Below are 14,563 nucleotides of genomic sequence, written 5' to 3' on the forward strand. Positions count from 1 at the left end.
CACACTCCAGAAACAAACATAGCCCTGTAGAAAACAGTAGTAAGATCAGTATTATCACTAGACATTAGTATTTCTTATAGTGTATTAAGGAAATACAGTGGTCTCTGTGTTTTTGCTATCAATTAAAGTTTGTATCAAAATTTAATTTTCTAGAAGTAAAAATGGTTACAAATATATGATTCCTGTTTGAGTTGCTTTTATTATTTTAATATGCTATTCCCTGAATTGTGCTCCCCTCATGTAAAAATAAATTAATGTTAATATATAATTTTAGTAAAGGGGACGATAGCTTGTGTAGGCTACTTTAGTAAGTGGCTAGTTAGTGAGCCAAAATATCACAGTGCATGCTTTATAATGTGGACCAGACTTCTCGACTTTGTGTTCATAGAATCTATCTCCAATGAGATGATTATAGTGAAAAGGCTGAAACAGATTTACACTGAAATTTTAAGAGTTGAAACATATGAAATAAATTATAAAGTATTGGGACATAGGTCATTTTTCTTACTACAATAAATGGCATCACAAAAGGAATACATCAAAAGTGATTAAGTGACTTGTGAACTGATATTTGACATATCAAAAAATTACTAAAGTGAATTACTTATTGGGTTGTTTGATAATTGTAGCACAGAATTTTTTTTCCCCAGTTAAATTCATTGTAGGTCCTTATCTAGATATGATTGCAACAGAACAATATATTTTTATATGCAGCCCACACTCTAATTAGCACATTCTAATTTTGAGCTTAAAAGAAAACCACAAGTAGCATATGGCTTATAACATTTTATTGTTAACAACCAAGCTGTATGCCTCACTGTAAGACAAAAATTCAATCTTTCCTTCCTTTGATTTTGACTCACTCCCTGAATTTTTATTTTTATTAAATAACTACACAAGATGAAATGAATTACTTAATTTTGTTAGAAATAACAGAACTTAGGTTTGAGAAACCGTTTTTGTGAGTATTCCTCATGTCAGAACTAGTAAACTTGTCAGCTATCCAACATCTTTTCACCTATGACATTTATACTATATTGTTTATATATCTATAGTAAATAAATAATGTGTTTTATTGTTTTCTTTAAAAAACTATAATTGATGTCAGGTCTATTTGTCTCATCTTTTAAAAAATTTTAAATACAAGTATCAAATATGAATAATTATTTCTATATGTGTCTGTTTTTTTTACAACATGATACTTGAAAAAATATTTCCAAGGAATATCTCAATATATTGGTGTTACATAAATATAATCATGTCATTGTGCCCTGCAGTCCCTGAAAGTATGTGCCAGTGCGGGTATAATCAATGACCACAAAATTATAAGTCCTGTGGAGAAAATTATAAAACCACGGAAATCACATGTCTTTTGGTTCTCTCCCATTTTCCTTCTTTGCTTCCCTGAGTTGTGCTGCTCGTTCTGTTATTCTTTTCAAGCCGTGAGGATATCAGATCCATTCCCTTGGAGGGCAGTAGTTGACTGTTAAATGTTCTGCACTAAAGCATCTATGAGAATAACTAACTTTCTACTTGCTAATCTTAGTCACCTCGCCTCAAATAAATTTGATCCATTATTAAAGCAAAAGCCTTTCCCTGATCTCCAGCAGAGCTGAAGTCTCTTAGGTTTGAAGAGTGTGAAAAGATTTGATATTTCTTCTTCCACACCTTCTATTTGGAGGAACAATTTGAATCATACCAACGAGAGTGCTATTCCTTAATTCTTTTGAAAACTACTTTATCAGGAGCTAAGACACTGTCCTCCAAGGCAGGCAATATTTAGCTATACTGGTGTCCCTTTTCTGAACACAGTTGGTTATAGATAATGATGAATCTTATGGAATTACCAATTATATCTGTAGTTAGTACTGTTCTATGGTTTCAGTTTACATATAAATATTCTACTATAGCTTCACTAGTCCCATTACTTGGTAAAATTTTGAGTTCCTGATTATATTGAAGGACGAATCATTGCCACCTGGCCCAATATAAGAGTACAAGTGATCCAAATTCCCATAAACTTGGAGAAGATGGCCATCATGTTCGTCCCTGACCCCCATCACCTTCCCCACCAACCATAGTTTACTAACTTCATTGCTGTCCACTGGAGGTTCTTTTTTTCCCTTTCTTTCTCTAAGGGGAAGGTTTGCAATGCAGTACCTTATCAATAGTGTACAGTTGGATATTATATACTGACAATAATCTGCTACCAAACATTGCGCCAACTTCAGGCAGTCCATTGACATAAATCCACTTATTATCTAGCAAGGAATGTACCTCAAGGATTCTTCCTGTGTCTAGCTAGCTGGTATCACAGTATCTTTTCCTCTCTGACCTGAGTTAATTTGGCCTGTCAGAGCCATAAACCAATAAAGAACATCCTCATTTAATCAAACATTAGTTAAGGCTCTTCAAGTCTAGATCCTAGTTTGTGAAAAAGGTAGTTAATGAGCAGCCCAGAATTTCTCTTTAGCATTAAGAATCATGGAATAGGGACTTCTATTATTAGAAATAAAAATCAATGCTCTCGCTGAAAACAATAGAAAATCCTGAATAAAATATCTTCTAAATTCCATAAGAATATTTAAGAAATGATGAGATAATAAAGAACTATTTCTCAAAAAATATAGGAAAAGTGAGAGCCTGGAGAAGTGGGAAGAGAATGACCTTAGCAGCTAACACAATGCTTTTTCTTTGAGAACATTTGTTGATGAGGCCATCTTGAAGTTGTAATGAGACCTAACTGAGAAAGGAAGGCAACTTTCTTTCAACTTTCCAAAGAAGAAAGCCTAAAACAAAACTTAAAGTACAGTACACTTGGATCTCAATCAAGATGAAATTGGAGGAGAAATAAACCTAATCTCTGAAATCTCAGATAATCTTAGCAGAACAGAGGTAAAAAAGAAAAGAGAAAAGGACCCTAGAACTGTGGCCAATAACTGAGTCTCCCACATATTTGCAATCTTGATTTGCCCCCACCAGGGTGATCCAGGTGATCTTAAGTTGTGAGATTGGTTGAAGATAGCACTTAGCTAATAGTTGCCAAGTTGCTGAGTGGAACCAAGTGAAATCCACTCAAGAGAAAAGTATTTCTGATATAGTCTTCAAATTACTGTCCAAAGATATTGGGTGTACCAGAAAAAGTGAAAAATCATACTTGGAAAGAAAGCGTAATGAACAAAAGTCAGCAGAAATAATAAAGAGAAAAACTTCAGATATTATAATTCAGTGCATCTTTTAAACTAGAATGCACTGAATATGGTGAAAGGAGCAAAAGAAAAATTTAAAAATACCCATCAGGAACCAAAAATGATAAAAGGCAATTGCAGAATGACAAAGAATCCAATAGACTTCCTAGAAATAATATATACAATATTCAAAATTAAACATTTAAAGGTTGAGGTCTGATTAACTTGGTGTCAGAAAAAATGTAGTTCAGAAATAAAATGATGGTGAATATGTGTAATGGTAGTCATAGAAAATAGGAGAAATAATCAGAAAAGAGTTAATAATTGAAGCAATAGTGGCTAAGTTTTCCCCAAACTGCTAGGTTGTCCCAAAACTGCTAAAACCAATCCACAGATTAGGAAACACAGTTCAATGAGGGAAATACAGGGAAACCCACAAGTGCCTATATTATAACAAAAGTGAGAAAAGTCAATGATGAAGATACCTTGAGAGCAGACAAGAAAAAGGTCTACGTTCAAAGCTACCACAGATATGCTGAGAATTCATTCTTAAGATCAACAATAGGAGCAGACAATGAATTCTGTTTCCAGAATACTCAAAAAAAACTTTTGTGCCAACCAAGGAAACTTTACGGCAGAAAAGTAATTTTCAAGAATGAAAGCAAAATAGAAAATTCACAGACAAGAGATTTGAGAAAGTTATCCACAAATAGTTCCTCATAAGCAGAAATTCTGATGGGTTGATTTTAGAGAAAAGAAAACAGATGTGAGAAAGTCTAAGCTGCAAAGGGAATAAACAATCATATGAAAAAGATTAAAGCTAGATCCCTACCATACACTATATACAAAAAATTTAATTCAAAATGATCATAGACCTAAGTTTAAGAACAAAAACTATAAAACATTTAGAATAAAATATTGGGGTAAGTCTTTGAGACTTTAAATTAGGCAATAATTTCTTAGAAAATATGCCAAAGCATAAGTATCAAAAAAAAAAATAGAAAAGTTGAAAACATGCTTTAAAAGACACCATCAAGAAAGTGAAAATACATCCACAGAATGGGAGAAAATACTTGCAAATCATATAACTGATAAGGGTCTTGTATCCAGAATATATAAAGAAATCTTATAACTCAACAACAAAAATAAACCTTTCAAAATATGAGAAAGAATTTAGACAGAAATTTCTACAAAGAAGATATATAAATGGCCAATAAGCACATGAAATGATGCTCAACGTCATTGACATCATTAGCCATTAAGGAAGTGGAAATCAAAACGAGACACCACTTCACACAAACTAGCGTGAATATAATAAAATGAAAAAGATGGAAATTAACAAGTGGTGTCAATAATCTGGAAAAAATTGGAACCCTTATTCATTGCTGGTGGAATTATAAAATAGTAAAGTCACTTTGGAAAAAAACTTTTAGTGTCTCAAAATATTAAACACAGAGTTACATATGACCCAGAAATATCACTACTAGGTATGTACCCAAGAAATTGAAAACATATATTCACAGAAAAGCAGCATTATTCATAATCATCAAAAGTAAAAGTATCCTAGATGTCTATGAATGGATGAATAAATAAATAAAATCAAGTATATACATACAGTAGAATTTTTAATTGGTCATCATTTTAGTTTCCTTGGATGCACAAGCAAATAACATGCAATAGATTGACTTAAACAGTGAGACTTTATTAGCTCACAGCTTTGAAGTTCAGTCCAAATCAAAGCATTCAGTTTATATAAAGGATCCACAATAAGCAAACCCTTAGACACATAAAGGAGATTAGTGGTTGCTAGGGGTGATGAGATTGAAGAGTGACCCCTGATTGTCATGAAATATCTTTTTGAGTTGATATCCTATTTTGCTCACTGCCAGAATGTGATATACCAGAAATACAACAGTTTTTAAAAGTGGGAATTTGTTAAGTTGCAAGTTTACAGTGATAAGTCTATGAATATGTTCCAATTAAAGCAAGTCTATAAAAGTGACCAGATTAAGGCACCAACAAGAGATTACCTTCACTCAAGAAGGGCCTATGAATTTCATGGTTTCTCTCTCAGCTGGAAAGGCACATGGCGAACATGACATCTGCTAGCCTTCTCGCCAGGCTTCATGTTTCATGAAGCGCCCCTGGGGGCATTTTCCTTCTTCATCTCCAAAGATCTCTGGCTGCTTGGACTCTGTGGTTCTCGTGGGTCTCTCATGGCTCTCAAGATTTTTCCAAAATGCTTCGTCTTTTAAAGGATTAAAGTCAACTAATCAAGACCCACCTGGAACTGGAAGCATCACATCTCTGCTGAGGTAATCTAATTAAGTTTCCTACCTACAGTACTGAATAAGGGTTAGAAGAAACAGCTGCCTCCATAAAATAGATCAGGATTAAAACATGGTTTTCCTAGTGCACATAATCCTCTCAAACCAGCACAGTAGATAAAAATGTTCTGAAATTAGATAGGCATGTTTTTTGCACAACTCTGTAAATATGCTAAATGCCAGTCAATTGCACAATTGAAAGGGTGAATTTAATGGTATGTGAATTATGTCTCAGTAAAAGTGTTATTTAGAAAAAAAAATGGAATGAAAGTAAAAGAGTAGTAAAAAATAGAGAAAATCATTAAAAATAATATTTTTTTAAGAAATGTTGATATTAAAGTACAAGACAATAGTAACAGCTATATATGTGTCATGAGTCGCCTTGTTCTACTTTACACACATTTTCAAGAACAGAGTAAAAATATTGCTTATTTAGGAATTAAGTAAGCATGTTCAAATATATAGGGACTCCTAAATAATAGAAGCAGAATACAAAATTAATATAAAAAAATAGTATGGATGCTGCATGGAAATGAATTGCTGAAAATAATAATCCTAAAAAAGGCTATCTTTGTTTGAATTCCCTCAAATTAGCTCATGATAAAGGATTTGGGTCAAAGTATTTTATTGTTCGATTGACCACAGAAAACCGTGTAGGGAGAGGGAAGTGAAACTTGAAGGGAAGAAAGCCGATAAAGGATCTGTTAATATGACGGCTACCATTGTGAAAAATTCAGCCCTAAACTCATTGGGACTTTCTGAGATTTTGTGCAGAACATACCTAAGGGTTATGCAGTTGAAGGATGAAAATGCAGCAGAGGATTGCTATGGAGGATTAACTGCACTGTATTAAGCTTCCCCACACACTGGGTAACAAGCTCCCAGGTTCAGAAAATGCCCTTAGTTACAGACATGAAGGAAGCTTTCAGGTGCTCTTATGGATAGATCTAGACAACATGAACATGCATTTCAAAAAATTTCTAATTAAAAAAATTGCTTTGGACATCATATTTCATTTGCATTCTCATATGTATTTTATAAACATCTTCCCAATTTCAAAATATGCTTGCTGAAATTTTGATTGCTGTTGCATTTCATCCATAGTTCAGTGATTTGGCATTTTAACAGTATTGAATGTGAGGTTATTTAAATTAGAAAAATAATTCCTGTAATTCAAAAGTTGGAAAATTAAAATAATCAAATGATTTTATTGATAGCATCAGAGAATGGTTAGAAAAATTCAGCATATTTAAGATAACTAGACATAGAAAACTTAGAAGATAAATGTTAACTTAGAAGGCAGTTGTTAAAGATAATCTGCAGAAAATTTATAGCAAGCCTCATACTTGGTGATGAGCCATTGTAAAAGAAACAACGTCTGCTTCCGCTGTTTTCTTCTCCACACTCTATTTGTTGCTGGTGGCTCTATGCAGTAAAGTAAGGCCAGAAAAAGAAAGTAAAAGTATAACAAATTACAAGTAATAAATAAAACTGTCATTATTTGCAGTTGATATGATTGTGTGCAGAGAAAATCCAAGGATTTGCAGATAAATAATGAGAATAATAAGAGAGTTTATCAAGGATGCTAGATACAAAAATCAATGCAGAGTTATCTATTGATTTTTCTACCTACTAGCAATAGGCAGTTAGCAAATTAAAATTTTAAAGGTACAATATCACCAAAAATGTGAACTATCTGGAAATAAATTTAACAATATATGTATGTATGAGTCTTCTATGGGAAAGTTATAAAACTTTAATGAGAATCATTTCAAAAGACCCAACTCTCTATATAAATACATGTTTATGGATCAGAAAATACAATATCATGAAGATAAAATTCTTCCTGAATTGATTTATAGATTCAATGTAATCATAATCAAAATCCAAAAGGCTTTTTTCATCAGATATTTCCAATATTCTTTCTTGAAGAATATAATGAAAGCAAGTTCTTTACCAAATATTGCAATTTATCATGAAGCCCTAATAATTAAAATAACATAGGATAGCAGAACACTTTAATAATTACAGATATGGACTCACACATAAATGGACAAAATTTAAGACAGAAGTGACACTTCAAACCACTACTGCAGAAATGACAATTTTTTTCAATAAATGGTACAGTGGGAATTAGTTCTTCTTATAAAAAAATATGAAACTTGACCACTCTCTCACATCATAAACAGCCATAATGACAACAAAACCAATTATAGGTATAGATGATGATCCAAATAACTTGTTTCTGTTTTCCTTGAGTTAAAAGTTGTCCTATAATTTGTTTGTTTGCTTCACAAGGCTTACAAATCCATGAAGAAATGTCAGTTAACTACGCTATCCTTGGACCAATACTGCATTATCCAATACCTCACTTTCCATGTGTACATTATACCTATACATCATAGGTGAGAATCTCAATAACTCTACTATTGCATGGTAGGGATTATCAACACTCTCCTTTACACCAGCAATGGGTCTTAATTGCTGTCTAACTAACTAATGATCCAATTCCACTTTTTATGGTGTCCTTTAAAGAAAACAAGGTCTTTGATTTGTTGGTTTATTCTGAGAACTGATCCTAAGGAAAAAGAGAAAGGAAATAGCCACTGTGAAATAATAAAGAAAAAATCCTGTATCAAAGGTATGTTATAGGTGGGGCCATGATGGCTCAGCAGGCAGCATTCTCACCTGCCATACCGTAAACCCAGGTTTGATTCCTGGTGTTGCCTGCCCATGCCAAAAAGAAAGGTTTGCTACAAAGCTGGTTACTGCCATGGATAACTAGGATTCTATCCCATTGGGAACATACTGAGGAGACTTTTAGAATGTGGCTTAGAATTGCCTACAAGTAGGGTTGACAGATAAATAGAGGACTCAATTAAATTTGAATTTCAGAGAAACAATAATTTTTAAGCATGATTTTGCCCCAAATATTGCTTGGGATATATGTATAATAAAGTTAATTTTTATTTGAAATTGAAATTTATATGGGTGTCATATTTTTATTTGCTAAATGTAAAAACCCTACTCACAAGAAACACACAAAAATTGGTATTTTTCATCATATTTTCCACTCAGTTGAGCAATGGTTGCCCCTTATGTTGTTGATCCCCTTGACTTCCAGGTTTGTGAATGAGTAAAAATGCTTGAGTAAGTTCCTACGTGTGCTCCATACAGGGAAGCCCTATAGCAGAAAGCAAGAGACAAAGAGTATGGCTGACGCATATTATACCTACAAAGAACTGACGCAACTACACTGGAGTAAAAATGAGGGCCAAGAGCATGTGAACCTAAGAAGCTTCCACCACTCACAAGTAGTTGAAGTTCATACCTCTTATCTCAATAGCATAGTCACAATTGGTCAAATTTCTAGGAAGTTTTTTTTTTTCTGCTTCACTCAGGTGGCTTATTTCTGTAATATTCTCCAAACTCAGTCATAGAGTCTTTTAAAATTCAGTGATGGACTATACAACCTTTCCCAGTTCCTAGGTCTTTGCAGGGACCGCTTTTCCAGCTCCTTGAGCATAAATGACTGATTACTGAACTCCTACTCACTTGTAATTTTGAAATCATAGTTAGAGGATTACCAATTTCTGTATGCATTTTGAATTAAACCCTTCATTCTCTCACTTGAAGTTATCTTTTTGTTTCTTTCAATCAAATGTGAATTGTAATTTCTTACTTTGGGGATTGTCTTATATATTTAATATGTCATGTTTTTTGGTAGTTGAATTTTTTTCCCTAACATTTCTGTATGATGAGGGATGAAATGGAAGGGTAGCCTTTCTATTTTAACCCAGTCATCTTCCATACTAACAAGGACTCCCACCACTCTTAGATAGATCTTTGTTGTGATCTTAACTTCCAAGACAGAGACCTTTAGTATTCAGCTGATACTTTGTTGGGATAGTTTTGGAAAACAAATGAATTAACAGCATTCTGTTTGGTGACCCAGCTACCTTAATCCTGGAGCTCAACTCCATTTCCTGATAGCTCAAGAACTCCCATGTTCTCCCAACACTACAGAGGGGTCAATATGACAGAATATATCTCTCTTGTCTTTTCTGGTTAAAGATGTTGACATACAATTGTCAAAGATAGTCACTCCACCTGAAAGTTTCAAAAGCAAGACAAATAAGTGCTTTCTTTTGAAAACATTTAGAAAATGGTGAAATGTAGCCCACATAGAAAGAGATTCACACAGGCGGTCTGATAGTCCTTTTTTTCTGGACCTTCCTCCCTGCTTCTTTTCTAATTACCTCCCCTTCCGAAGATCCTCATCCATTCTGTTACTGTCATTTCAATAGGTGCTTGGATTCTTATATTCTTTAGACTACCTACTCAAAGACAATGAGGTTCAGATTACTAATACAAATAATCTTTCAAGATATAATGTTGTTAATTGTCTTGCTAAAATCCTTTCTCTTCCTCCCCAAGGATATTGAGAAATGTGATGGTTAGTCTTATGTGTCAACTTGGCTAGGTTATAGTTTTTTAATCAAACACTAATCAAGGTGTTGATGTAGATGTAATTAACAATTGCTATCAGTTGATTTTGAGTAAAGAAGTTTACCCTCAAAAATTTATGTGGGCCTCATTCAATCAGCTGAAGACCTTCAGAAGAAAAACTGAGACTTTCTAGAAAAGAGATTCTGCCTCAAGGTTATAACATTGATCTCTGTCTGAGATTCCATCCTGTCAGCCTGCTCTACAGATCTCAGAGTCAAGACTGCAACATCAATTCTTGCCTGAGTTTCCACCCTGCTTGCTTGCAATATGGCTGCCCTGCCCCACAACTGTGTAAACCAAATTTTCAAAATAAATCTCTTAATATATACAGTCGATTCTTATTATCCACAGTGGTTATGTTCAGTAAAATCACTGCAAACAGTGAATTAGGGAATACTGAACCATGTTCCTAGGGAAAATATGGAGTAAGGCTGTTGTCAGCCCCAGTTTTACTTCTGTCAATCAATCAATACATATTTGGTTTTATGCAGGTTTCTTTTTGAAACCATCTTATTTACCAGATAATGTTGATTCATTAATATTGAACTCACAACCAAAGCACTATAACTCATGAAAGAAAAAAAGTATGTATTCTCTGTAAGGCATATCACAGTCTTCTAGCACCTAGAAATATTAGACAACACTTCAGCAATACACTGGAGAGGGCATTTTAAGTAGATAATATCAACATAAAGCACAAAAATGATAAAAATTAGGTTCTAAATATACTTGAAAAAGACACTTGTTTATAGTATAAGAGCAGAAACAAGAAGGCAGAGGGTTGTCTTGTTCGACCTCAGCTGAGAAAATGTATATAGGGCAATTCACATTTTTGGTGACTCTCTATGTGTCCAAAAATGACTACAAAATTGCTGAGATTATTGATTTTGAAGACAAAAGTAAATTTTAGCAAGTAGGTTGTGTTGGTTCAAAAGCATGTATGTCCCCTAGAAAAGCCATGTTTTAATCTAAATTCCATTTAATAAAGGCAGACTAATCCCTATTCAATACTGTATGTTTGAAACTGTAATTAGATCATCTCCCTGGAGATGTGATTTAATCAAGAGTGGTAGTCAAACTGGATTAGGTGACGACATGTCCCCACCCATTTGGGTAGGTCTTGATTGGTTTACTGGAGTCCTACTAAGAGGAAACATTTTGGAGAATGAGAGATCCAGAGAGAGCAGAGAATGCTGCAGCACCATGAATCAGAGAGTCCATCAGCCAGAGTTTTGGAGATGAACAAGGAAAATGACTTCTGGGGAGCTTCATGAAGCAGGAAGCCAGGAGAAGAAGCTAGCAGATGATGCTGTGTCTGCCATGTTCCCTTCTAGATGAGAGAGGAACCCTGACTGTGTTCACCATGTGCCTTTTCCAGATGAGAGAGAAACTCTGACTGTGCTTGCCATGTGCCTTTCCACTTGAGAGAGAAACCCTGAATTTCATTGGCCTTCTTGAATAAAGGTATCTTTCCCTGGATACCTTTGATTGGACATTTCTATAGACTTGTTTTAATTGGGACATATTGTTGGCCTTAGAACTGTAAACTAGCAATTTATTAAATTCCCCTTTTTAAAAGTCATTCTGCTTGTGATATACTGCATTCTGGCAGCTAGCAAATTAGAACATAGGTGAATATGCAGATGCAGCATCTGTCAATAACAAAGATAAACTAGTTATTTGATTTATCCATAAAATAATCATTTACACATATATGCTTAGTTAATGAATGTATAAATGATGTAGAGATAGCCTTTTGAAAGGTATCCTGTTTATCATTTGAGATTTGCCATTTCTGTATCATTTATTTTCAACTCAGAATAATATTGCAAATTCCTCTTGAACCTCTAGATATTCCATAAAACTTTATTTTATTTCATGTGTTTCTGAACTATAGAAATTCTAGATCTTATCACTGTATGTAATATCATTGTAATGTGGGAATGAGTCCTAAGAGCTTACCATCTACAAGGAAGGAAATCCCATCTTCGAACGTTTGACCTGAGCCCTGTAGCAGGAATTTGATGGATGCTCGAGGCTAAAATGTTGCTTGAAAGGGTAGTTTAAGGGGGTTGGGAGGGTGATTCTTATAACATTTATCATGGCATAACAGTTAATAACTATTATGTTTTTGAGACTCCAAGAATTGCAGCCCCTATGGAATTTTAGAGTTTGACAATAGCAAGAGCTGCTGCCTTTATAAATGAAGCATAAATGCAGTTGAGGGATACCTATATATGTTCCTCTTTAAACACACACATGCAGACACATTTAGAACAGGAAAACAACTAATAATTAGCTAGCTATTCTCACAGACAATAGAAAGTAAGACCTCAACTATGGGACTGAATGAAATAAGAATGAAACAGCTTGGAATTGGAATTCTAAAGAATTGGTAAAAGATTAGGCCTCATTTTAAGATTAAAAGAAGAGTTGAAGATAAATCTGTATTTTGAGTTTGGGAAATGTGCTGATTTGAAAGGATTTATGTACCCTAGAAAAGCTATGTTTTAATCCTAATCAATCTTATGGGAGCAATGGTTTCTTCTAATCCCTATTCAGCACTACAGGTTAGAAACTTTATTAGGTTATCACCATGGAGATGTGACTCAATCATTTGTGGGTATTAAACTTGATTAGTTGGAGACATGTCTCCACCCTTTCTACATGGGTCTTGATTAGTTTACTGCAATCCTTTAAAAGAGGAAGCATTTTGGAAAGCTTAGAATGACTTAGCCATGAGAAGCAGAGTCCACCAGCCAGTGGCCTTCGAAGATGAAGGAAAACATCTCCTGGGGAGCTTCATGAAGCAAGAGATCTGGGCAGAAAGCTGGCAGATGCTACCATGTTCACCATGTACCCTTCCAGCTGAGAGAAATGTTGAACATCATCAGCCTTCTTGAACCAAGGTATCTTTCCTTGGATGGTTGAATTGGACTTTTTTATTGATTTGTTTTAATTTGGACAATTTGACAGCCTTAGAACTGTCCAACTTATTAAATTCACCTTTTTAAAAGCCACTCTGTTTCTGTTATACTGCACTCCGGCAGCTAGCAAGCTAGAACAGGAAAGGAGGAATGTAATGAAGCCTTTTTCAAGGATTGTGTGTCAAGGGAAAGATGTTGGGGGGAGTAGTAAGCTTTGTCTTGAATATGTTATGTGCAAATGTCTAAAAAACAATGTGCATCTCTAAGAGCAAACACTGCAATCTAGGCAAGAGGGAGAACATTTCTCCTAATCTGGTCATTAATCTGAAAACTGTAGACTCATATTTAAAATATACGTAAGAAACATAATTATCTTGTTTCTAGATCAGAAGCAAGTAAAATTTTTAGGTTATGGAACTGCTGCTAAGTATATACAACTCCAAAAAGTGATAACTGAAATTGAAAGTGAGTTTGATAGTTAAATGATAGTTATGCTAGCATCATTTAATGAGTACATAATATATAGCTGTACTAATCTAAGTATTTACATGTTTTCATTTAATTCTCAGAACAACTCTACTAGTTAGTCATATCTCCATTTTAAAAAGAGAAAAACAGAGGTAAAAAGATGTTAGATAACTTGTCCAAAGTGTGATAGCCAAGACATAATGTTTTCCATTATTCCATAATGCCTCTCTTCAGACAAGTAAATAATAAATAAATAAACAACAATAAAAATCTGTTCTATTCCTTATAGCTTCTTGAAAGTTCTGCATTTGTACATAATATAAACATTAATAGGCATAATAAATAAATTCTGACATGCAGAAGTTTATATTTTGAATATTTTGTAACAATTTAAAAATAGAATAATGGCAATTAGAGAGTAGACATGTAGACTAAAAAACTACCGTAAGGAAAAATAATAATTCATAAAGACCTAGGGATCTTGTGCCACTGTTACAGAGAAAAATAGTTCTAAATACATTTATGATTCCCAACAAGATTATTGTCATTGCAAAATATGAGACTGAAATTTATAATGGTTATCTAGAATTACAAAATAGTCTAAACTAAATACATGATGTTCTATTTAACATAATAGAGACAATTTTTACATATTTGAAGTACGTTTAATGAAAATCTCCTTAACTTATGGGGGAAAAAATCCTTGGTATTTGTGAAAGTTCTATGGATGACATGAAAATTACCAAACATCTGTTGGCTTAAAACAAGAGAAATCTATTTCTATATAGTTTTGGAGGTCACAAGTCCAAAATAAACTTGTCAGTAAAGCAGCACTCTCTCTGAAGAATTCTAAAGGAAATCATTCCTTGCCTCTTTCACCTTTTGGTGGCTCTAGATATTCCTTGTGTCTATGTCACTCCAATCTCTGCCTCTCTTCACATGGCCTTATCTCCATGTCTGTGTTTTCTCTACTCTTTCTTATAAGGATTCACTTGTCCTTGAATTTAGTACCCCTGCCAATAATCCAAGATGATTTATTTTAGATCTTTAACTTAATTATATCTGCAAAGACCCTTTTGCCAAATAAAGTTACAATAATAGGTTATGTGGAACAAGCCTTTGGGGAGACACTGTTCAACGCAAT

Source organism: Tamandua tetradactyla, chromosome 10 (assembly GCF_023851605.1).
Source record: "Tamandua tetradactyla isolate mTamTet1 chromosome 10, mTamTet1.pri, whole genome shotgun sequence".
Classification (NCBI taxonomy): domain Eukaryota; kingdom Metazoa; phylum Chordata; class Mammalia; order Pilosa; family Myrmecophagidae; genus Tamandua; species Tamandua tetradactyla.